The sequence below is a fragment of the Lacerta agilis genome, chromosome 9, assembly GCF_009819535.1.
Source record: "Lacerta agilis isolate rLacAgi1 chromosome 9, rLacAgi1.pri, whole genome shotgun sequence".
Taxonomy (NCBI): domain Eukaryota; kingdom Metazoa; phylum Chordata; class Lepidosauria; order Squamata; family Lacertidae; genus Lacerta; species Lacerta agilis.
The window spans coordinates 65146341-65170298 of NC_046320.1; the positions used below are offsets into that span (position 1 = coordinate 65146341).

At 46.1% G+C, this 23958-nt stretch overlaps 1 protein-coding gene across 1 annotated transcript in view; it reads left to right on the forward strand.

Annotated features, from left to right (window-relative positions):
• Positions 1–715: 715 nt before the first annotated feature.
• Positions 716–23958, forward strand: part of NPFFR2 (neuropeptide FF receptor 2) — a 40973-nt gene continuing 17730 nt past the window's right edge. Inside the window, exon 1 of the mRNA XM_033160946.1 lies at positions 716–907. The gene's annotated coding sequence lies outside the window, so the exon portion shown is untranslated. The remainder of the gene's footprint in view (positions 908–23958) is intronic.

The following is a 23958-nucleotide window of genomic DNA, read 5'->3' on the forward strand; positions in this document are numbered from 1 at the left end:
AATCTTGGATCCAGAAAATACACAATCCTCTGTGTTTCTTAAGGCTGCAGCCATAAACACACATTGAAAAGAGTCTCCCTTTCCATGGGATTTACTTCTGAGTAAAATGGTTAGGATGGGACTGTGTGATGTTATGCAGGATTACGCCAAAGCAAATCCCACTAGGTTCCATAGGGCTCATCCCTTATTCACAGTGTATAGAATTGCACCAACCAGCAACCCACCTATCCTACTGAATTTTGTAGGGCCTACTTCTGAGTAAACACAGGCAGGGTTTCATGTCTTTCCTCATAACCAAGGCGGCTGTCTACTCTTTTCAAGTAGGCTCGACGGTCTCTCGCTTTTGGATCAAGAACGCGCGCGTCTCCATTCCGTTCCGATCTGATGTAAGCCAGGCGCGCATTTGGAGAGGCGGCAGCGGACCCGGGCGCTCAGATCAAGATGCCTCAGGCTCCGCCTCTCTTCTCCTTCTCCTTCCCCGACGATCAGGATAATAGGAGGGCGGGGCATGGCTTCTCCTCCTGGCTTCCTTTTTCGGCTGGGGGAGGCTCCGGACTCCACCCAGACCCGCCCCCCTCACAGGATGCTAAAAAATGCCACCGAGAGTGGGCAGAACGCAGAGCGCACAGCCGTCGCGTGGCTCGCTCCGTCGCCGCCGCTTGGTCGCTTGCAGCAGGAGTAGCCGCGGGGAGCGCAGAGAGAGACGCGCCTTCGACTAAACCGCGCTCCTTTGGCCAGGGGCAAGGCGGCCACGAGAGGCTCCGAGGTCCGGACATGGGACACGTGGAACCTGAACCGCCGGAGGGCGGCGGATCTTGGCGGAACTGCGCGTCCGCGAGGGGGAACTTGGAGGAGGACCTCTGCCTACACGGTGTCCCGCTTCCGTGGGGAGCTTTGCCTTAACCCGGTGAGTGGATCTAAAGAAGGGTGGGAAGTTGAGCGGTTCCCCTTTTCCGGGCTGGTGCTGGGAGAACAAACCGTTTGGAGTTGTCGTCGGATTTGGATTGGGAATTCGGGGTTCTGGGTTGGGTGGAGAGAGAAGACCAGGAACCAATTTAGACGCTATTTTCTCACGCCGTTCTTGAGTTTTAAAAACGGAGAGGTTCCGGGGCTGAAGGTTCCCTGTAACGCTTATCTAAACGTTTCCTCTTGTCCCGGCTCCCGCATCATAGAATTGCAGAGTTGGACGGCACCACGGGGGTCATGTTGTCCAACTCCGTGAAATGCAGGAATCTTTTGCCCAGCTTGGGGTGCATGCACCAAACCATTACTGTTGGGTTTGTTTGTTTTTAAAAAAAAATATTCCAGAGACTCTGTGCTGAGAGGTCGGGCATTGAGGATGAGGTTGTTCTATTTCATTTCAAGCATTCACACTTCCCCAAATACCCTACCCCTCTCAAGCGCTCACAAAAAATAAAATAAAATCTCAATGGGGATCGTCAAAACATGATAAAACAACAATGAAATTAGATAAAATAACAGCCTTTCCCCCTCTAACATACTAGATAAGCCCTGGCTTGATTTGACAGCCTTACCTTCTGTTTACTTGGGAGTAGGCCACACCCAGTACTCTAGGAGTTATAAACTTTCAAATCAAGATGGATGAGATTATATTCCCCCTATGTTTTGAGGGCATACATGGAATCCCCTTTTGAAGTACATGGAGGATACAATGGCAGTACAACGGTCAATAAAATTGTGTGCTCAAAAGAACACAGAGGAAATAAACCTGACTCTGTGGAGGGAGGTCTTACAGGAGGCAAGAAGGTGTCAGATCCTGATTGGGGTATTGAACACTTCCAATACAGCCTCCAACAGTGGTTCCCAATTAGCTAAGTACAGCAGACGTCATGTTTTGCAAAACCCAAGCCATGGGCCCCTCTGTTGAAAATTCTGGTAGCTATATGATAGTTTTTGTTATGTGAATGGTGCTGCGGATCCCTAGGGGTCTGCGGACCACCAATTGGGAACTGCTGGGATAGAGGATGAATGAGACCCTTTGCAAGGCTAGGATTCATGAGTTGGTGAAACCTCATAGTTCATCAGGTTTAACCTGTTGTGTTCAATGGGACAAAACTGCTTCCAACAAAAAAGGGCTCCTGCTTAAGTAGCATGAGGACCAGGAGGTGAAGATATTTCCATACTCTGCATGGATGAGCACTTTTCTCCAGCCACCCCATTTTACTTGGATGAAAGTCCCACCGGTGTTTGATGGGACCTGTTTGCATCTTTGGGAACATTTGGCCCTCCAGATTATGAACTACAACTCCCATCATTCCTGCCCATTGGTCATGCTAGGTAGGGCTGATGGGAGTTGCAGTTCAGCAACACCTGGAGGGCCAAAGCCTTCCCACTCCTGTGTTGCAGTGCAAGAGACTTTCTTAGGGAAGGAGGTACTGAATAACCACATTTGCATTGATCGTAGACTGATGATATTCCTGATGCATCTGAAAATCCACTTACCGTATTTTCCAGTGTATAAGACGACTGGGCATATAAAACGACCCCCAACTTTTCCAGTTAAAATATAGAGTTTGAGATATACTCGACCGCAGATTCTCCACCCGGCGTATAAGATGACCCCTGACTTTTGAGAAGATTTTCCTGGATTAAAAAGTAGTCTTATACGCCAGAATATACAGTAACTCTGGCTCCAAATCTCCCTAGCCATTGCCAGTTACCACTGCATAGCTGTCAACTTTTCCCCCTTTTTAAGGGAAATTCCCTTATTCCGAATAGGATTCCTCGCAAGAAAAGGGAAAATTTGACAGCTATGCATATGATTATGGCACCATCATTTTGAGGTTCTTTAAAAAGCAACGTAAGAAAGAAGGTGGGTCTATGCCCCAAGGAGCCTACAAGCTGAATTTCAGGTGTGGAGAAAACAAAGAGGCTGAGGAGGAAGGGAAAGGCAGGGGTGAGAAGAAGTGAGCCTGAAAAACAGAATGAATCAGAATCGATGTACACAGTCAACTCACACCATAAGGGTGTGAAATAGCCTTCCCTTTCAAAGATGCCTCTCTTTCAGTAACAGGACCTGTTTTTCTGGGGACGTTTGCTGTTCAAAAGATCTCACTTGATTTTGTTTTGTACTGAAAACCTGTCCACTGAAGGTGGTTGGAGATCGAGAAAAATCTGTTTTAGGTGAAGCAAAAAAACCTCTGCTGGCTGAACCTCGGTTAGCTGCGTAGTGTGTGAGCTTCTGAGCAAATGTTTTGGGTAAAGAGATGTGGTGTTTGCAAGTTTCTGCCGCAATATTCTAGGGAGAAAACTGGCGTAGGCATGGCTAAGATTGAAGAAGGGGTGTAGCTCAGTGGTAGAGAATCTTCATTCCCGCATTGAATTCTGGCATTTCCAGGCAGGATTGGGAATGTTTCCTTCCTGAAACAATGGTGAGATGCTGCCTGTCAGTACAGGCAATACTGAGCTAGAGAGACCAATGGTCTGGTTGGGTAAAAGGCAACTGGCAGAGCTGTAGCTCATTGGTAGAGCATCTGCCTTTTGTGCAGAAGGTCCCCTGTTCGATTCCTGGTGTCTCCAGGTAGGACTGGGACAGAACCCTGCCTGAAATCCCGGAGAGCCACTGCCAGCCAGTGTAGACAGTATTGAGATAGATGGACTGATGGTCTCACTTGGTGCAATAGAATCATAGAACTGTAGACATGGCGAGGACACTGAGGGTCATCTCGTCCAATGCCTACAATGAAGGTATCTCAACTAGATCATCCATGACAGATGGCCATCCAACCTCTGCTTAGAAACCTCCAGGAAGAAGAGTCACCACTCTCATGGGAGTCCGTTCCACTGTCGCACAGCTCTTACTCTCAGAAAGTTCTTCCTGATGTTTAGTTGGAATCTCCTTTCTTGTAACTTGAAGCCATTGGTTCGAGTTTGACCCTCTGGAGCAGGAGGAAACAATCTTGATCCGTTTCCCTTGTGAAAGCCCTTTAGATAGTTGAAGATGGCTATCATATCTTCTCTGTCTCCTCTTATCCAGGCTAAACATATCCATTCCCCCAACTGTTCCTCATAAGGCTTGTTTTCCAGACCCTTGGTCGCCCTCCTCTGCACACATCCCACCTTGTCAATATCCCACCTTGTCAATAAACTGTGGCGACCAAAGCTGCACACATTAATCAAGGTAAAATAGAGTGGGACTATTACTTTCCTTGGGACACTATACTTCTGTTGATGCAGCCTAGAATAGCATTAGCTTTTTTTGCTGCTGCATCACACTGTTGACTCATGTTATGCTAGTGACCTGCTAAGATCCCGAGATCCTTATCACATGTACTACTGGCAAGCCAGGTGCAACCCCCCCCCCAATCTTATTTCTGCAGCTGGCTTTTTCTAAGCTAAGTGCAAAACCTTACATTTGTCCCTATTAATTTTTTTTGTTAGGTTGGATCCAGTTCTCCAATCTGTTAAGGTCCTCTTGAATCCCAATTCAATGTTCCTGTGTTCCATTCCCTGCTGCTTTCTCCTCTATCCAGAAAACAATTTGTTTAGCATTCCAGCACCCAATGCATTAAGCTAGATCTCTCAACCTCTGGTCTGAAAGATCAGTCATTCATTTTAGACATTTTAGCATTCCAGCACCCAATGCATTAAGCTAGATCTCTCAGCCTGTGGTCTGAAAGATCAGTCATTCATTTTAGACAGTGCTGCTAAGCTAGATGGGCCACTGATTTGACTTGGTGTAGAGGAGCTTCCTATGTAAAATGACAGGCAATCAGATCCCTAAGCCTGTCTTTTAGAAAAGGAGTTTGTGCACATTTCCATTAGGACAGAGTTAATGTTTTCAATGCAAATAAGATATTTCCTTCATTTATAATCGGAGTTGCTCTGCACATGCTTGAGAGATTTAGCTGGGTTTTCATTTGTCTGAGCAGTCTAGCCTGAAAAGTGCATATGTTTTCAGAGAGAGTGTTTCAGAATGGCACTTAGTAAGCCGTGAGCTGGAGAGAGAGAGAGAGAGAGAGAGAGAGAGAGAGAGAGAGAAAGAGAACAATATTTGAGAGCAATGGGTTGGTTTGTATATACGTGTAAATAAACTATATATCAAAAAGACACCACGGTCTCTGCCGTGCCTCATTTTTCTAAAAGGAAACACACACCCTGTGTAAGAGCCTGGAACCCCCGGATCCTCATGCTGAATGTAACAGTATTGTATTATATTCTGTATGGTTCCTTTGTGGAAGAGCTCCCTTTAAGTAGAAAATCCACACAGCAGGAAGCAGGCTGATTTGGCCACTTCCACCTTTCAACTTGGAGTTTGCCATCTTTTGGACCCTTTGTGTTATGTATTGAAGTTCTCACCCTAGGCCACTAGGGGTGTGTGTGTATAGTTTATTCTGCTGCAGTTTTCACTGAGGTCCGCACATGCAAATGAGGGATTGAAAGTGACGTTCAGGGATTGGGTAACTACAGAAAGTTGTTACTGTTGCTTTGTAGCTGAGTTCTATATAAGCAGGCTGCTGAGCCCTTCAGTTCGCTTCTGTTCCAGCCTGAGAATAAACGAGAGCTGCTTGAAAATCACTGTGTCTTCTGCTGTGTCCACCCACTACTTAACACTTTGCATGAGAACTTTTAAGCCTCATTCTTTGAGCTTGCAGTTCCAGACAACATGGCCTCTTCTTTCCTTTCTGCATTTGCTTCTTGTTTTTGTTGTGTTGCACCTCTGTGTTTTGTTACTTTTATACATAAGAGGGGGGGAAATGCTTTCCTTTTTTATCGGAAGGAAATGCAAAGGTTTTTCTGCTTGGGTGACACTGCCGACTTTCTTTTCCTCACCTGACACCTTAAGGGCAGGCAATACATTTTATCGCCGTCAAGGACACCATCGGGGGGGGCAAGTGCCCCCCAAATTTTGTAATAGCAGGCTGGCCCCCCTGAAAATTCTGCAGCATCTGCCCACAACACATCAGCACATCGCACAGCATGTTTGAGTGACATCAGCACGTTGCGCAGCATGTGCACACATCATGCGGCACCGACTCCCCTCCATCGCAGGGGCAAGCTGGTGTGCTTGTTCACCATCTTGGCATGCTTGGATGGGCTCTTTTGGTGCTTTGCCCTCAAATGCCAGCAGTGTGTGCCCAAGCTGGGGAGAGGTTTTCCCCCCTTTCTCATCATGCTAGAACTTGGGGGCATTCAATGAAGTTGAATGCTGGAGTCTTCCATATGGATAAAAGAAAGTCCTTCTTCACACAGCACATAGTTAAGTCCATGGAATTTGCTCCTACCAGAAGTGGGATGGCTTCAAAAGAGAATTGGGCAAACCCATGGAACATAAGGGTTAAACAACAGAGCCTAGGGCTTGCTGATCAGAAGGTCGGCGGTTCGAATTCCCGCGATGGGGTGAGCTCCCATTGTTCGGTCCCTGCTCCTGCCATGCTAGCAGTTCGAAAGCATGTCAAAGTGCAAGTAGATAAATAGATACCGCTCTGGCGGGAAGGTAAACGGTGTTTCCGTGCGCTGCTCTGGTTTCACCAGAAGCGGCTTAGTCATGCTGGCCACATGCATGCTGTACGCCGGCACCTTCGGCCAGTAAAGCGAGATGAGCGCCGCAACCCCTGAGTTGTTCTTGACTGGACCTAATGGTCAGGGGTCCCTTTACCTTTACCTTTATGCATAGAATCAGTGCTTTTTTTCTGGGGGGACACAGGGGGATGCATTCCCCTAAACATTTTGTGAATCTAAGTTTGGCCTCATTGAAGGACAGTATTTCAATATGAGTAGGAAAATGAGAGTACCCCTAAACATAATTTTTTTAAAGAAAAAAAGCCACCACCACTACACAACCAACATATCGCACACACCCTCCACATCCTGAGAAAAGCATTTAATGCCCAAGTGAGCAGGCTGGCAGCAGCAGTCATGGAGAGGCAATGCAATGTTCCCTTGCAGCAGCCACTACAGGCACTCGGAACAAGCACTGGTTCATCCTCCTGCACGGCTGCACTGGCAAGGGAACTAGAGACATTCTGGGATCTGGGCTTATAAGCTGTTCCGGGTGCCCAGCTTGGGGCAGAAGAAGCCCGATATAAATTATCATGATGTGTTTTGGAGGGCTCTCTCTATAGCCAGTGCCATCAGAGTGACATGAGCCTATAAAATAATCAGCAGCTTGTGGAAATGTTGTCGCCCTGGGCTAAGTGCCCCATCTGTATCCCACTCTTCAGTAATCACAGCCTGTTGATGGTACTCACCTTGGCAGCGCCACATAAGAGTGCATTACAGTCTTCTCGCCACACGCTTACAAAGATATGATTCTTTCCAGTAGCACCTTAGAGACCAACTGAGTTTGTTCTTGGTATGAGCTTTCGTGTGCATGCACACTTCTTCAGATACCAAGAACAAACTCAGTTGGTCTCTAAGGTGCTACTGGAAAGAATTTCCTATTTTGTTTCGACTATGGCAGACCAACACGGCTACCCACCTGTAACTAAAGATATGATTGTTAGCTGCTACTATGTCCGATTTGGAGGTCTAGCGCCAAAGCCTATGTTGCCAGATGGAGGGCACATTTTGGTTCGTGTTTATGTTTGGGATGTGTGAATGAAAATGCAAACTTCACCAAATTTCTCTACCTTACCGAGCGCCATGCTTCAGATGCCATTAAATGTGACATTAGTAGAAACTGTGGCAATCTTTCTTTTTGAAGAATGTTAATAACAGGCACGGAGGGAGGGGATTTTAATTGGAAATGCAGCATGCGAAGAAGAGAGGTTTCCCCCTTCCCTCACCCGCTGTGATAGCAACTAAATTCATTTCCTGCACTGCTGCTGGCCTTTGAGTGAGTGGATGAATCTCCTATTTACGCCAAAGGAGGGAAGCTCCTGCCTTTTCCGTTTCTGGCTTTTGGGGGCCCTCTGTTCTCTTCCTTGCTTTGGTGTTTCTGCTAAAAGCTGCTGCTGTGCTGCCCAGCGGTCTCCATCTTCTCCCTTATGTGAATCAAACAGAGGATGCTTAAATGGTCTTTGGCTGACTCCTCCCCATTCTAGATGCAGTTGTTGGATTCTTGGGTAAGGAAAGTGCTGGCTCACGAAGGGCAGGGCTGTTCCTATCATGAAGCAGAGTGAGCCAGCTGCCTCGGGAGGAAAAATCCGAGGGGCGGAGAGCTTAGAGATGTGTACCACAGTCTGCTTTGCACACCCTTAGCCAGCGTTTCCCAAACACCAGTCTCCAGGTGTTTTGGGGCTACGATTCCCGTCGTTCCCGATCACTGGTCCTGGTATCTAGAGATGATGGGAGTTGGAGACCCAAGTTTGAGAAACCTTGCCCTAGGCTAACGTGCTGTCTATTTTCCATTTCACAGTGGGGAAGGGCCTTCTGGCGTTTCCCTCACTGCAAGAAGTGAGGTTATAGGGAACCAGGCAGAGGACCTTCTCAATGGTGGCACCCACCCTGTGGAATTTCCTCCCATCAGATGTCAAGGAGATAAAGAACTGCACAACTTTTAGACGATGTCTGAAGGCAGCCCTGTATAGGGAACTTTTTAATGTGTGATGTTTTATTATGTTTCTGTATATTCTGGAAGCCTCCTAGAGTGCCTGAGGCAACCCATTCAGATGGGCAGGAATAATAATAATAATAATAATAATAATAATAATAATAATAATAATAATAAATATGATATAGCTCAGTAGTAGAGCATCTTCCTTGAATGCAGAAGGTTCTAGGTTCAGCCCCTGGCATCGCCAGGTAGTATAGGTGACATGGGTGGCGCTGTGGTCTAAACCACTGAGCCTTTTGGGCTTGCCGATCAGAAGGTTTGTGGTTCGAATCCCCGCGACGGGGTGGGCTTCCATTGCTCTGTCCCAGCTGCTGCCAACCTAGCTGTTATGTACTGAATTGAATAGGATCCAAAACACAGCAGTCTGGTTGGTCCTAGAACAATAGTTGAAAGCACGCCAGTGCAAGTAGATAACTAGGTACCACTGCAGCGGGAAGGTAAATGGCGTTTCCGTGAACTCTGGCTTCCTTCACGGTGTCTCGTTGGATCAGAAGCGGTTTAATCATGCTGGCCACATGACCCGGAAAGCTGTCTGTGGACAAACGCTGGCTCCCTCAGCCTGAAAGCGATATGAGCACCACAACCCTGTAGTCGCCTTTGACTGGACTTAACCATCCAGGGGTCCTTTACCTTTTACCTACAGGAGATGTTTCTTGTCTGAAACCTTACAGAGACCCTTCCAGCCAGCCAACATAGGCATGGTTTAAGGCAGCTTATCATTCAACGAACTTTCCTCTGTCTATCTTAGCTTTTCCCCTGAGGAGTCTTTATCCCAGGTGTCCCTTGGGCAGTCTGGGGCAGGTTTCGGGACAAAGGTACAGCTGGTGTGGGACACTAAGATTTCCCACATGGCACCTAAATGAGACACCCCACTGAATATGATTCCCACAGACCTTTGGGCAGCCACCATGAGAGAAAAGGATGCTGGTCTAGATTGGCCATTGGCCTGATCCAGCCTCCTCCTCCTCCTCCTCCTTATGTTTTTACTTTCTTAGAATCATAGAATCATAGAGTTGGAAGAGACCACAAGGGCCATCCAGTCCAACCCCCTGCCAAGCAGGAAACACCATCAAAGCATTCCTGACAGATGGATGTCAAGCCTCCGCTTAAAGACCTCCAAAGAAGGAGACTCCACCAGACTCCTTGGTAGCAAATTCCACTGTTGAACAGCTCTTTCTGTCAAAAACATGCAAAAGTGATGCAGGCTATAAATAGACTAATTTGTCCTTGCCCAGTCCAAAGAAGCCCAGATACGCTGGGATTTGTAAATAAATTGAAAACTTTGACTTCCACCCCTCCCTCACCAGAAAAAAAAGTTGTTTGGTGTTTTTCACCTGAAAAGCTGCAGTGATTGTTGTACCCATGCATGCTTCATGGCTTTGAGTTTTATAAGAAACTCTACAAAAATCAAATTTTGATGCACGCATGGCACCTCTTCTTCTTTCAGCACTAGCTATGATCAGCAAAAAAAAAAAAAAAAAAGCAAAGACATCACCCTGCTGACAAAGGTCCATATAGTTAAAGCTATGGTTTTCCCAGTAGTAATGTACGGAAGTGAGAGCTGGACCATAAAGAAGACGGATCGCCGAAGAATTGATGCTTTTGAATTCTGGTGCTGGAGGAGACTTTTGAGAGTCCCATGGACTGCAAGAAGATCAAACCTATCCATTCTCAAGGAAATCGGCCCTGAGTGCTCACTAGAAGGACAGATCCTGAAGCTGAGGCTCCAGTACTTTGGCCACCTTATGAGAAGAGAAGACTCCCTGGAAAAGACCCTGATGTTGGGAAAGATGGAGGGCACAAGGAGAAGGGGACGACAGAGGATGAGATGGTTGGACAGTGTTCTCGAAGCTACTAACATGAGTTTAGCCAAACTGCGAGAGACAGTGAAGGATAGGCGTGCCTGGCGTGCTCTGGTCCATGGGGTCACGAAGAGTTGGACACGACTGAACGACTGAACAACAACAACATGATCAGTCTTATATTTCTGGCTGCTGCACCAATGCCATAATTACATTTTAATTTAGCTGTCAGAGTATTCTGACAACAATTAGTGATAATGCCATTTTTAAAAAGGGCTGTTATCTGAAAACAGCAAAGTGGAAAGCAAATCAACAGATTGGAATATAGTGCTTGGCCTAGTTTCATATCATTAAATCAACATGAAATAAATAGAGATGTGGCTTTTTTATTTGACAAAATTAGATTACCTTGTCTCTCTTAATTTTAATTAAATCTTAACATGGGTTTTATTAATTCCAACCTGTTCCAACGTAGCGCTGATATCTTTCTTAGCCGTAAATTTCCACTTAGAAGCAAAAGTCATGAATGTCGGCCAACTAATATTTTCCACAGTATTAGTTTTTATGAGTCCTTTTGCAAATGACTTTATGAAATATAGAAAGGATGTAATGATACGGACATCCTATAATTTTCTTGTACAGTTGTAATGCTAACCTATAATACCGGCTCTTCTCACAATGCCATGAGAGCATACATCAAGCTCATTCTTAGCTTTCCCCTAGTTTGGGCACACACTTTTCTGTGAGGCTGGTGTTGTTGTTGTTTTTTTTGAAATATCCGCATAAAAAACCTTCCACCAGAGTGGCACCAATAGAGAATGATGGTCCCTATTTAAAAATGCTCATTATGAAGTTATTTCCGTCCCCAGGTATTTTCACGTGAAAATTATGTCCATTTCAATGAAACACCTTCCGTCTGATTTTTATTATTTATGTGCCATTTATTAGATTTAAACCTCACACCTTCCTCCAAATGAACCAAGTACAGCACTGCACCAAAGGATTGCAGGGTAGGGCCATAGACATATCATACATAACAGTCATGGGTTCCCCCAAAGAATTCTGGGAGCTGTAGTGTATTAAGGGTGCTGAGAGTTGTTGGGAGACCCCCAATTCCCACTGCAGAGCCATAGTTCCCAGAGTGGTTTAATCAGTGCTTTTTTCTGGGGGTACTAAAGGGTATGCAGTACAGGCATCATTTTTTAAGAAGCAAAACACTGGTTAAAACTGCTACTTACTGTAGCAACTTCACAGTAAGTAATGGCACCTCTTTTTCTAGAAGAAGCACTTCACTGGGACCTTTGGGAATTGTAGCTCTGTAAGGGGAACCACAGAGCCTAGGGCTTGTTGATCAGAAGGTCGGCGGTTCGAATCCCTGCGACGGTGTGAGTTCCTGTTGCTCGGTCCCAGCTCCTGCCCACCTAGCAGTTCGAAAGCACATCAAAGAGCAAGTACATAAATAGGAACCGCTCCAGCGGGAAGGTAAACGGCATTTCCGTGCACTGCTCTAGTTTCACCAGAAGCAACTTAGTCATGCTGGCCACATGACCTGGAAGCTGTATGCCAGCTCCCTCGGCCAGTAACACGAGATGAGCACCGCAACGCCAGAGTCAGACACGACTGGACCTAATGGTCAGGGGTCCCTTTACCTTTACCTTTAAGGGGAACAGGGGTCTCCTAATAACTCTCAGCACGTTTAACAAATTACAGTTCACAGAATTTTTTGGGGGAGGAATCCATGACTATTTAAAGTAGTATCATAGTGCTTTGAATCTATGGTGTGAATGTGTCTAGGATGCTAATATTGCTATTAATCCAAGTGTCCTTTTCTCTAGGCTTTCGTTAACTGATGGCTGAATATTTGTCCTCCATGGGAACCACTTAGTCAAAATATCCAAAATATCAGCCTCCAATTTCTCAAAAGTTTTCTTCGGCTGCAAAAGGTTCCTCCATTTTCCTCTGCCTCGTTCTCATGGCAATTGAGAATTTTGCTAGGTGTTGGGTTTTGAGCTTACTATGCTATTGCAAGGGTTAAATTATTCTAAAAATGCATGTACTTTTTTCTCTTTACAGTAAACCTTTCCTCCCTTAATTTGCAGCCTCCCTAGCTGCCTGCACCTCTGCAAAAGCCCAGCAGCAACTCCTGGATTTCGATTGCAACATAGGCACCTAGTCAGGCTGCAGAGTTTGGGGCACTTTGCAAAATTATTTGTAGAATCAAGGAAAGGACACTTGCAAGTACCTGTACATCTCAGCTACCTCAAAAGTAATGTTAGTGAGACAGAAACCTGTGTAGCCCACCCATGAGAATATCACCAACATTTTATTTCCCCTTTCACAATTTTTAATGCAATTTATTTCTCATCAATGGAAGGGGAATGCAGTGAGAGAAATGTTCAGCATGCTGCCATCACTAATAGCTAGAAGATGTTTTGTTTTGGGTTGATGGCTGTAGTCTGCTAGCCAGTGGGCAGAAGATGGGAGCTGAGACAGTTGCTTGCTTTCCATTTTGTGAGGCCAGAGAGAAATTGTTTGGGTTGTAGCCAGTGAAAGAGATGTCTGTCTGTGAGGCTGCAAGCATATCCTGTTTGCCTTTTGGAAATTGTGTTAGGTTTAAAAACGCAGCATCAATCTGTCCAGCTGCTTGGCCGTGTACAACCTGTGCGCTTATAAATAAACACATAGAGCAGAAATACTAAATGTTGGATATTTCTTTTGGCTTCAGGAACTTGTTTACAGAAAATAATACAAAAGCTGGCTAGTTTTGACTCAAATCATCTTCAGGCTTGATTTTTCACTGTGAAAGGAATGATGTTGGTGGGCAACTCCTGTGAAAAACTGAATTTTTTTTCTGTTCTGCTTTTGGCGGCCTTGAACTGTTTACAGCGGATCTTTCCCCCACTGCATCCCACTCTGCTGCGGTTTCAGGGACTGTCCCTCTAAACAGCCTTTTGTTCCATTTCCTTTGGGCTGCCCAGTTCAAGGGTTCTGGAAGTCTGTGACCTCACAACACAATGTCAGTTGGAGTTTGCTGTTATGAGATGCTGCCATCACCAATGGCCAAATGAATCCCACTACAGATGCACCAGGCTGGATCAAGCTCCCTTTGCCCCTCCCCTGCCCCTGATTGGAAAGCTGGAAGAGTGATGGTGCCCCCATCCCATCAATCTCACTGGCCACTACAGTCGTACCTCGGAGGTCGAATGGAATCCGTTCCAGAAGTCCGTTCGACTTCCAAAACGTTCAGAAACCGAGGTGCGGCTTCCGATTGGCTGCAGGAAGGTCCTGCAGCCAATCAGAAGCCACAGAAGCTGCGTCGGACATTCGGGTTCCAAAGAATGTTCACAAACTGGAATGCACACTTCTGGGTTTGTGGCGTTCGGAAGGCAGAACGTTCGACTCGCAAGGCGTTCGACTTCCGAGGTACGACCGTACTGAGAAAGACCTGTGTGCCCTGAGGGAAAGCAGAAGCCGCAGCCAGAGACCACAGAGCCATCAGTTGTGCAAGAGAAGTATTGGGGCAACCTCTCTCCAGCAGCGGAGCACGTTTTCATGGCGCCCGGGGCACGCACGGATGCTGGGGGTCAGGGCGCACTGCACGGAGGGGAAACGAAGCTGGAATGATCCCAGCCTCGCAAAGCAGCACAGGACCCTTCACCTTGGGAAGGGCTGTGTGAGAAGTATACCATGCATCCTTCAATCCCAGCCTCACCCTCAAAGGGCTGGGACCAAAGGACACATAACTGTTGCGTCCTTCTCACGCTGTCCTCCCTGAGCCAGCCCGGTGCCGCTTTGCGAGGCTGGGATCTGATCAGGGAAGGTGGTGTGAGCACCGTGCCACCCCAGAAAAATGTGCCTGGGACAATGGCCCTGGCAGCCCCCCTATGCTACATCCCTGCCTTTCTCCCACCTCCAGCCAGGGCTTTTTGAGACCCTTGCATCCCGAGGAAAGGTGGGAGCCACTGAAGAGACCATGGTTTGGCCTGGCAGGACCATTTGTTTGTGTTAGTGTTTTGAAATTGTCAATGGCCTTGGCAGCCAATAAATGCAATGCAATACAGTCAAGGGGCTTAGGGTCATTTTGTATTTGGGCCCGAGTTGTCACAAATTGCTTGTCTGGCGCTGTTTCGTTCCCGCTTTGTGGTCCATGTGTCCTCTACCAACACTTGCCTTGTCTGCAGATGCGCCATCTGCATTCCCCTTGTATCCCATATGTGGTTTTTGGCCCTTGTGAGCCATGTAATTTATAGGCTCTCTGGTATGGATTTGATGAAGGGATACCAGCCAAATGTGCCCAACTTAAATGTCCGAGTGGTTGAGCAGAACAGATGAAGGGAAATTGCCAGGTGACAGATCTGGTAGTGAGTTAGACTCAGACAAGGCAGTGCCGGGACCATATAACACTGTTAACAGGAGCATCCTACTCTCGTATAGGGCCCTGGCAGACACACATGCCCAACTGGCATGTTCTCTCCCTCCTGGTTGATCGTTTGGGAGCTTCAAAAGCTTTCTTCTGCCCGAACATCACAGCGACAAATGCCAAAAAGCTTTAGCACACTCAGGGATCCACAGAGTCTTCTCAGCTTGAGTAACAGACCTCAGCAACTCAGCATTTTGACTAATCTACTTTATTTACATATAACACACGGAGCACTGCAACATGGCTCCCTCTCTCTCTAGCAACAGACAGCAAAGAGAAAAAAAACAAAGGACAATAGTCCCACTTCACGGAACACAGTAACACAAACATCCCGTCTCCATCACTTCCCACTCTGTGGAATGAAAACATACACCGTCATGTGATAGACAACAATCCCATGACTGCAGACACGGGGAATGGATCTCCAACAAACACTGGTCCTACAGAAACTACATTGGCTCTCAGTATGTTTCTGAGCACAATTCAAAGTGTTGGTGCTAACCTTTAAGGCCCTAAACAGCTTTGGCTCTCTAGACCTGAAGGAGAATTGCCACCCCTATCGTCCAGCCAAGACACTGAGATCCAGCTCCGAGGGCCTTCTGGTGCGGTTCCCTCTCTGTGAGAAGTGAGGTTACAGGGACCAGGCAGAGGGCCTTCTTGGTAGTCCTGCCCACCCTGTGGAACACCCTCCCATCAGATGTGAAGGAGATGAGAACATTTAGAAGACATCTGAAGTGAACCCTGTATAGGGAAGTTTTTAATGTTTGATGTCTTACTGTTTTAATGTGTTTGGAAGCCACACAGAGTGGATGGGGCAGCCCAGTCAGATAGGTGGCATATAAATTATTAGTCAATGTGCTTTCTGTTCTCGCTAAATGGAAAACGTAAGGTGGGAAACAGATTCAAAGCTCTGGCACATTTTTTTTCCACTGACTTTCAGCGACCAAGAAGACACGAGGGCCCAGCCAGGGCGGCAAACGGTTTGGTCTGTTGTGGTTTAAGTGCTCATTTGTTCTTCTGCGTGGTCCCAGGCCCTTAGAAAGCCATTATGCATTCAGTGGGCAGGACATCCTAGACCTTTTTTAACCTGGCTTGCAGCCTCCAGAGCTCAGCAGATATTTAAAGATCAAAGGGCAACCAGAAGATAAAGCCATCTGGAATCAAGACAGGTGGAGCAGCAGATGGGAATGAATGAAAATAAAAATTGTATTTAAAAAATCCTTTCAGAGCTCCTGTTCTTTTGTGCAATGGCTTGCCGCTAAGAACATAACAGCTCTGATTGCAGTGGCGTGCGGTGAAACTTTTCATGGGAAAACAGGGCCAGAGGCACTATCTAGAGAGCCAGTGTGGTGTAGTGGTTAAGAGCGGTGGACTTGTAATCTGGTGAACCGGGTTCGATTCCCTGCTTTTCCGCTTGTAGCTGCTGGGTGACCTTGGGCTAGTCACGCTTCTCTGAAATCTCTCAGCCCCACTCACCTCAGAGTGTTTGTTGTGGGGGAGGAAGGGAAAAGGAGATTGTTAGCTGCTTTGAGACTCCTTCGGGTAGTGATAAAGCAGGATATCAAATCCAAACCCTTCTTCTTCTTGTGAGGGCGATGTCATGCGCGTGAGCATCTCATCTCCCTCCCTAAGCCAGGAATAAGATTTTCAGGCTTTGGGAAGGAGGTGTCAGGGCTCTGATAGGATGTTGGGACCCTCCTGCCTCCTTCCCTGATCTGGGTGTGCTTTGGGAAGGTGGTGGGAGAGCTCTTGGACTCATGAGACCATTGCAATTCCCTCCCTAAGGCCAGGAAGCTTCTGCCTGGCTTAGGGAGGGAGGCAAGATGCTCACATGTGCACTGTAAGCACCTGGCTATTGGCCACTTGTGACCAAGTGAAGATGCCCAGGCCCCAGGATGGCACCTGATATCCCCACCATCTGGAGGTGCAAGCCTGGGGATCCTTGGATCATGACTGTTTCCATGCACTAGCAACAAATCCTGTGGAATTCCGGCCATGATATTTTATCTGCACAATCAGAATGAATTTCAGGAACCAAAAAGTCATATTGAAAAATACGACTTTTGAGCTGTTTGGCCCCAAAATGGCAGCTAGACATTCCGTTTCGGCACCGGGGACTCTGGTTTGAGAAGCAATTGGGCACCTAGCTTATATATCTGAGTTTCTAACATTGGTGACCTGTATCAGTGAGGTAGCAGGTTCACAATATAAGACAGCACATTGACTTGTATCCAGAATAGTGCTAAGTTTATTTGTGTGTTTATGTGCAAGAATTTACCCTTTTGCAATGGAGCTTTCTGCTCCTCTCATCCCCTCACACATTAATTCTGTGTCCAGGGCAGCTGTCTATGAGCTCTATCTGGTACGCAGACTGAGACCCTACCTGCCCACAGACTTTCTGGCCGAAGTGGTGCATGTTCTGGTTATCTTCCGCTTGGAGTACTGCAATGTGTTCCACATGGGGCTACCTGAGAAGGTGACCTGGAAACTGCAGCTAATCCAGAATGCAGCAGCTAGACTGGTGACTGAGAGTGACCACCGAGACCATAAAACACCAGTCCTGAAAGAACCTACATTGGTTCCCAGTACATTTCTGAGCACAATTCAAAGTGTCGGTGCTGACCTTTAAAGCCCTAAACGGCCTTAGCCCAGTATACCTGAAGGAGCATCTCCACCCCCATCGTTCAGCCCAGACACTGAGGTCCAGCTCCGAGGGCCTTCTGGCAGTTGCCTCACTGCAAGAAGTGAAGCTACAGGGAACCAGGCAGAGGGCCTTCTCCGTAGTGGCACCCGCCCTGTGGAACGCCCTCCCATCAGATGTCAAGGAAATAAACAACTATCTTACTTTTAGAAGACATCTGAAGGCAGCCCTGCCTAGGGAAGTTTTTAATGTTGTTATTATTATTATTATTATTATTATTATTATTATTATTATTATTATTATTATTATTATCATTATTATTATTATGTTGGGAGGCACCCAGAGTGGCTGGGTAATAATAATAATAATAATAATAATAATAATAGTAATAATTTATACCCCGCCCTTCCCCGCCAAACCGGGCTCAGGGCGGCTAACACCAATAAAATCACAACAAAAACATAAAACAGTTCATTAAAATACAGATTAAAATACAATTTAAAACTAAATCTAAACTTCAAGTAGCCCACCAATCACCCCAAAAGAACGAAACATCAGGGTTAAACTGAAACCAACCCAAAGGCTAGGTGGAACAGCTCCGTCTTGCAGGCCCTGCGGAAAGATGCCAAATCCTGCAGGGCCCTGGTCTCTTGTGCCAGACTGTTCCACCAAGTCGGGGCCAGTACTGAGAAGGCCCTGGCCCTAGTTGAAGCCAACCTAGCATCCTTGTGGCTCGGGACCTCCAACAAATTATTATTTGAGGACCTTAAGGTCCTACCTGGGACATACCAGGAGAGGCAGTCCCTTAGGTATAAACATACAAACAAACAAATATTATTTATTATCCCTTAAATCTGTTCTGGGGGGTTCTCCCAACTCTGTGAAACAGACTTGGGGAAGGTGAGAGGGAAGAGGGGAGGCAGTTCCATTGCACAAGCCTAAATCCTTGCTCTAATGGGACATCCTTGTGCTAATGGATACTGCCCGTAGCATACAGTACTTCAGTTGCCTCTTATTTATTTTAATTAGTCAGCCAGCCATTCCCAAACTGAATATTTCTGGGTTACCCATTCAATGAAAGGAACTGCACTGCTTTAAAAATTTTTAATAATAATAATATATTCCCTTTAAAAGAAATTAGAACCAATTACCTGTTGGTTCTCTGTCAGGTTACTGACACTACTTGGATGCCTTTAAAAAAATATATCAAAGTGAATTATCTGTTGGCTGCTTCAGCCCTGTTAATTAGCTCAACTTGCATGGAGACTAACTACAAATAACATTGACAAATGTTTTCAATGATAAGCAAAGAAGGAACAGTGGCCTTGAATTTCGCTGTAAAATGAGTTGAATCACTACTGAAACGTGGGAAGATTTGATGCATGAACGTAACCATTTTTAATTAGAAAAATAAGCACAAAGCCCATCACTGATTGTCTTCTTGAAGCCCTTAGAGCTCTTCCACCCCAACCCCGAAGCAAGCTTCAGTTCTCTCTGTTGGGGGTGTATGTCTGTGTTATAATTAATAGACGTCATATAAAGCTGGTCGGGGGAGAATGGCAGTGCAAAAAGGGAAGGGAGAAAGCTCTGCTGCCTAAGGTAGGTTTCTTAAAAATGAATGTTTAACTTTAAAGTTGTCTGCCTTGCTATATCCTCTGCAGCAGAAAACAATATTTTATGGTTTATCTTGTGGTTTAAGGTAGACTCATGGACTGCAAGAAGATCAAACCTATCCATTCTGAAGGAAATCAGCCCTGAGTGCTCACTGGAAGGACAGATCCCGAAGCTGAGGCTCCAATACTCTGGCCACCTCATGAGTGTGGGATGTAAAACGCAGGAGCAGTCAAACACAACATTGCTAGAGTGGACATAGAAAGGGAACTCTAGGCCAGCCAGTCAGAACTCGCTGTTTCCCCTGGGCTGGGAGGGATTTCCTCTGTGTAACTGGAGATGGGTATGGTCTCACCTGGGCAGGTTAACACAAAAGCACAGGGGCAAGACTCTATCTTTCTCTCTTTTGGACCACACTCTCAAGGAAGGAGCACCACTGAGATGCTCTCTTGGCTTCCAGCCAAGAGTCCACAAAGGAACTGTTTTCCCTTATGGAACAGTCTCCTGAGTAAATGCAACTTTTACTAAGTTTAAGTCTGCCGTCTGGGATCCAATTGTGAACAGATGATTTCTCGTGAGTAAACCCTTTTTATACTTTTATAGAAGACTGTGTAGTGTCTTATTTTGAGAGGGATTAATGGGCAAAATACCAGGACTTTTATTACAGAGGTTTTAACAAACTTGAGCAAGCTATCTGCTGCATGTGTGTTTAAAAGGGGAATGAGAACTCTGCTAATTTCTGCAACTTGTAAACACAAGTTGGAATAGGATATCTTAAACAATATATCCTCTCCTGCATCCCAAAACATTCCCACAATGAGAAGAGAAGACTCCCTGGAAAAGACCCTGATGTTGGGAAAGAGTGAGGGCACAAGGAGAAGGGGACGACAGAGGAAGAGATGGTTGGACAGTGTTCTCGAAGCAACCAACATGAGTTTGACCAAACTGCGGGAGGCAGTGGAAGACAGGAGTGCCTGGCGTGCTCTGGTCCATGGGGTCACGAAGAGTCGGACATGACTAAATGACTAAACAACAACAACAATGAGGTAGACTCAGTCAGCTAACTCCTGGTGTAGTTTAGCAAGGCTCATGGTGCTGTATCAATCAGGAGTGTCCTGCATCTTATTTGTAGAATCCAGAAAAATAAATAATCTGTGAATTGCCAGTGATTGCTACCAAGCCGGATAGCTTTAAAAGAAGGCTAAACAAATTCGTGAGGAGTCTGGCTATGCTCCACAATGGGAAACAGTAAATGCTTCCGAACGCCAATTGCTTGAAACCACAGGTGGGGAGAGGGTTCTTGTGCTCCTATCGTGTTTGTGGTTTCCCCCTGCTTGCACCCCTATCCTAAAAAAGAGAGAAACATATCCCTGAAGTGTGCTCAACTCCTGTGGAGAAGCCGGTGAGCATTTTAGCTCAGTTCTCATAAAAATAGGGGGCGGGGGCAGGAGGGAAATAAGCAGTTTGCCACTAATATATACACTAATATATACAAGCTATAGAATTTTGCAGTTCTCAGCGTGGAATCTGCTGATGGGTGGCTGTTGCCATGAAACACAAATTGGTGACTCTGCTTGGACCTCAGAGCATCCTGTGTGCCGGTCTGTCTCTTCCTCTGAACATCAGAGAAGAAATCGGGTTTCCTAGCTGAGCTGCTTCTTGCCCCTTCCAGCCTTTCCAAAGCTCTTACAGTTTTTGATGGTTTGATGCCACATTTCTATCAACCCCTGAAAATAAGACAAGCTTCTGTTGTGTATATATATAAAAACCCAAGTGAAATCCACCAGCAGCTTTGGTTAGGTTGAGTTGTCTTGGGGAAAATACAGGACAGAGGTTGATGCCAGCCCTCTTCTTCAGGTGTTCAAAATAATAGTAATCTTATTATTATTAATTTTTTATTCATACCCTGCCCTCCCTGGCTGGAGCCGGGCTCAGGGCGGCTAACATCAAAAAACTATCACAGTATACAAAGAACATAAAAACATAAAAACAGGCAATCAGTTAATTAAAATACATCTTAAAATTTGTTGTTGTTCAGTCGTGTCCGACTCTTCGTGACCCCATGGACCAGAGCACGCCAGGCACGCCTATCTTTCACTGCCTCCCGCAGTTTGGCCAAACTCATGCTAGTCGCTTTGAGAACACTGTCCAACCATCTCATCCTCTGTTGTTCCCTTCTCCTTGTGCCCTCCATCTTTCCCAACATCAGGGTCTTTTCTAGGGAGTCTTCTCTTCTCATGAGGTGGCCAAAGTACTGGAGCCTCAACTTCAGGATCTGTCCTTCTAGTGAGCACTCAGGGCTGATTTCTTTGAGAATGGATAGGTTTGATCTTCTTGCAGTCCATGGGACTCTCAAGAGTCTCCTCCAGCAGCATCATTCAAAAGCATCGATTCTTCGGCGATCAGGTTTCTTTATGGTCCAGCTCTCACTTCCATACATCACTACTGGGAAAACCATAGCTTTAACTATGCGGACCTTTGTCGGCAAGGTGATGTCTCTGCTTTTTAAGTTGCTGTCTAGGTTTGTCATTGCTTTTCTCCCAAGAAGCAGGCATCTTTTAATTTTGTGACTGCTGTCACCATCTGCAGTGATCATGGAGCCCAAGAAAGTAAAATCTCTCACTGCCTCCATTTCTTCCCCTTCCATTCACCATCAGGTGATGGGACCAGTGGCCAGTATTCGCATAATCTTATAATTAGTTCAGAGCAAATTAAAATCTGGGCAGGTGGCAGTCCATGGGTAAAATTGAGAGTGGTTAATATTCTCTAGGGCTAGCTGTTACCACTGGTCTTATAAAGGACCTGTGAGCAGGCTAATAGGCCTCTGTAATGCTTGTTCTTATACAGAAAGAAAGGAATCAGACTGAACCCCGACCAAAGGCCTGGTGGAACAGCTCCATCTTGCATGCCCTGCGGAAAGATGTCAAATACCGCAGGGCCCTGGTCTCTTGTGAGAGAGCGTTACACCAGGCCGGGGCCACAGCCGAAAAGGCCCTGGCTCTGGTCGAGGCCAATCTAATCTCTCTGGGGCCTGGGATCTCCAGGGTGTTATTTTCTGCAGACGTAAATGTTCTCCGTAGGGCATACCAGGAGAGGCGGTCCCATAGGTATGAGGGTCCTAGGCCATATAGGGCTTTAAAGGTTAAGACCAGCACCTTAAATCTGATCCTGTACTCCACTAGGAGCCAGTGTAGCTGGTAAAGCACTGGATGAATGTGATCCCATGGCAAGGACCCCGTGAGGAGTCTCGCCACGGCATTCTGCACCCGCTGGAGTTTCTGGGTCAGTTTCAAGGGCAGCCCCACGTAGAGTGAGTTACAATAATCAAGCCTGGAGGTGACCGTTGCATGGATCACAGTGGCGAGGTCAGAGCGAGAGAGGTAAGGGACCAACTGCTTAGCTCGGTGGAGATGAAAAAATGCCGCCTTTGTTGTAGCTGTAACCTGCGCCTCCATAGAAAGGGAGGTGTTGAAGATTACACTCAAACTCTTGACAGGAGGTGCTGGCACTAATAGTGCCCCTGCAAGGGAGGCCAGTTGGCCCCCAACCCCATATCACCCTGACTCAGCCAAAGGACCTCTGTCTTTGAAGGAGACAAAACAGGGTGCTAGGGGTCCGGGGTCATGAGGAATCGAGGAATTGTTACTATTTTGTGTCCTAGCAGGGTCTTCAGCACCCTAGATATACCCAATCAGCATGAAAGGGGAGTTTTTAAGCCACTGAGAATAAGTCTTCTCACCGTTTGACCCAATCAGAGTGAAAGGAGATTAGTCAACCACCGAGGATAGGCTCCTAGGGTCATTCTGGAGAAGGCGTCCAGGAAGAATGCTGAGGAAGAGCTGTTCTGTACGCTCAAAAGCTAACCATTTGGGAACAATGTAAAAACAAGCTGATTCTGTTTCAAGTACTGTTACATTCAATAGGACCTTGAAGAAAACACAATTTACTGTAAGTGACTCCAAAATAAGACATTGGAGCACTCTGAATCATCTGCCTCTGTAAATGCACAGAAAACAGTGGACGTAGCTGAAAAGGGAACACAGGGAGCTCTGCATTGATTGTTGCAAGGTATACCTAATTATTATTACTACTGTATAATTATAATATTATTGTATTAGAAGGCTGTGAGAGTGTGGCTGTGACTTATCATGAAGGGACCCTGCACTTCTGAATTTGCCACTACACTACTGGCTCCAAGTCAAGAGTGTGAAGAGGGCAGTGAAGCACACAGGAAATGGAACTGAGGAAACAGAACAAAAAAAAAAAAAAGGAGAAATACACTGATTTTGTATTTCTTACTTCGGGCCATGTACATATCAGAGAAACTTTCAGCCAAATAGAGGAAGGACAGGAAACAACTACCACAGAACTACAGAGCCAATGCACTCACCACCCCACCAAACATCATGCCAATCAGCTTGGTTGCTAAGCAGCACCTCCACACACCTGCTTGCTTAGTTGGCTTATTGATAACCAGATTACCTCTTAAGTTACAAACTGAATGATCTCTGCTGTTGCAGTTCCTATACAAGTGATTTCCTCCTTGTTGCTGCTTTGCCTCCTGGGAGAAGAAGGCTGTAGCCTTCAAAATTCTGGGAATGACTCCAAATAACGACTTTCCACAGGACTAGAATATGTGGATTAATTAAGAAAACTGAAGACCCGTGGAAGGAGCAACAATTTTGAGGTATTTGAGTATCTAGTGAATTTGTGCCTGCCTCTTGAGCTTGGGAGATAGATGGTTTGACTCCATTTGTGTTCATCGCACATATACCTCTAATTTTTGTGCTGCTGGGGAAGACTAGCCACTAACACACACGACGTAACCGGCTGCACATAAATAATGCTCTTCAATATATTTCTCACGATATCAAATATTTATCTCCTACATAATCAGCATGTAAATAACAATAACAAACTTAGTTGGTCAGTGTGGTGTAGTGGTTAAGAGCGGTGGACTCATAAT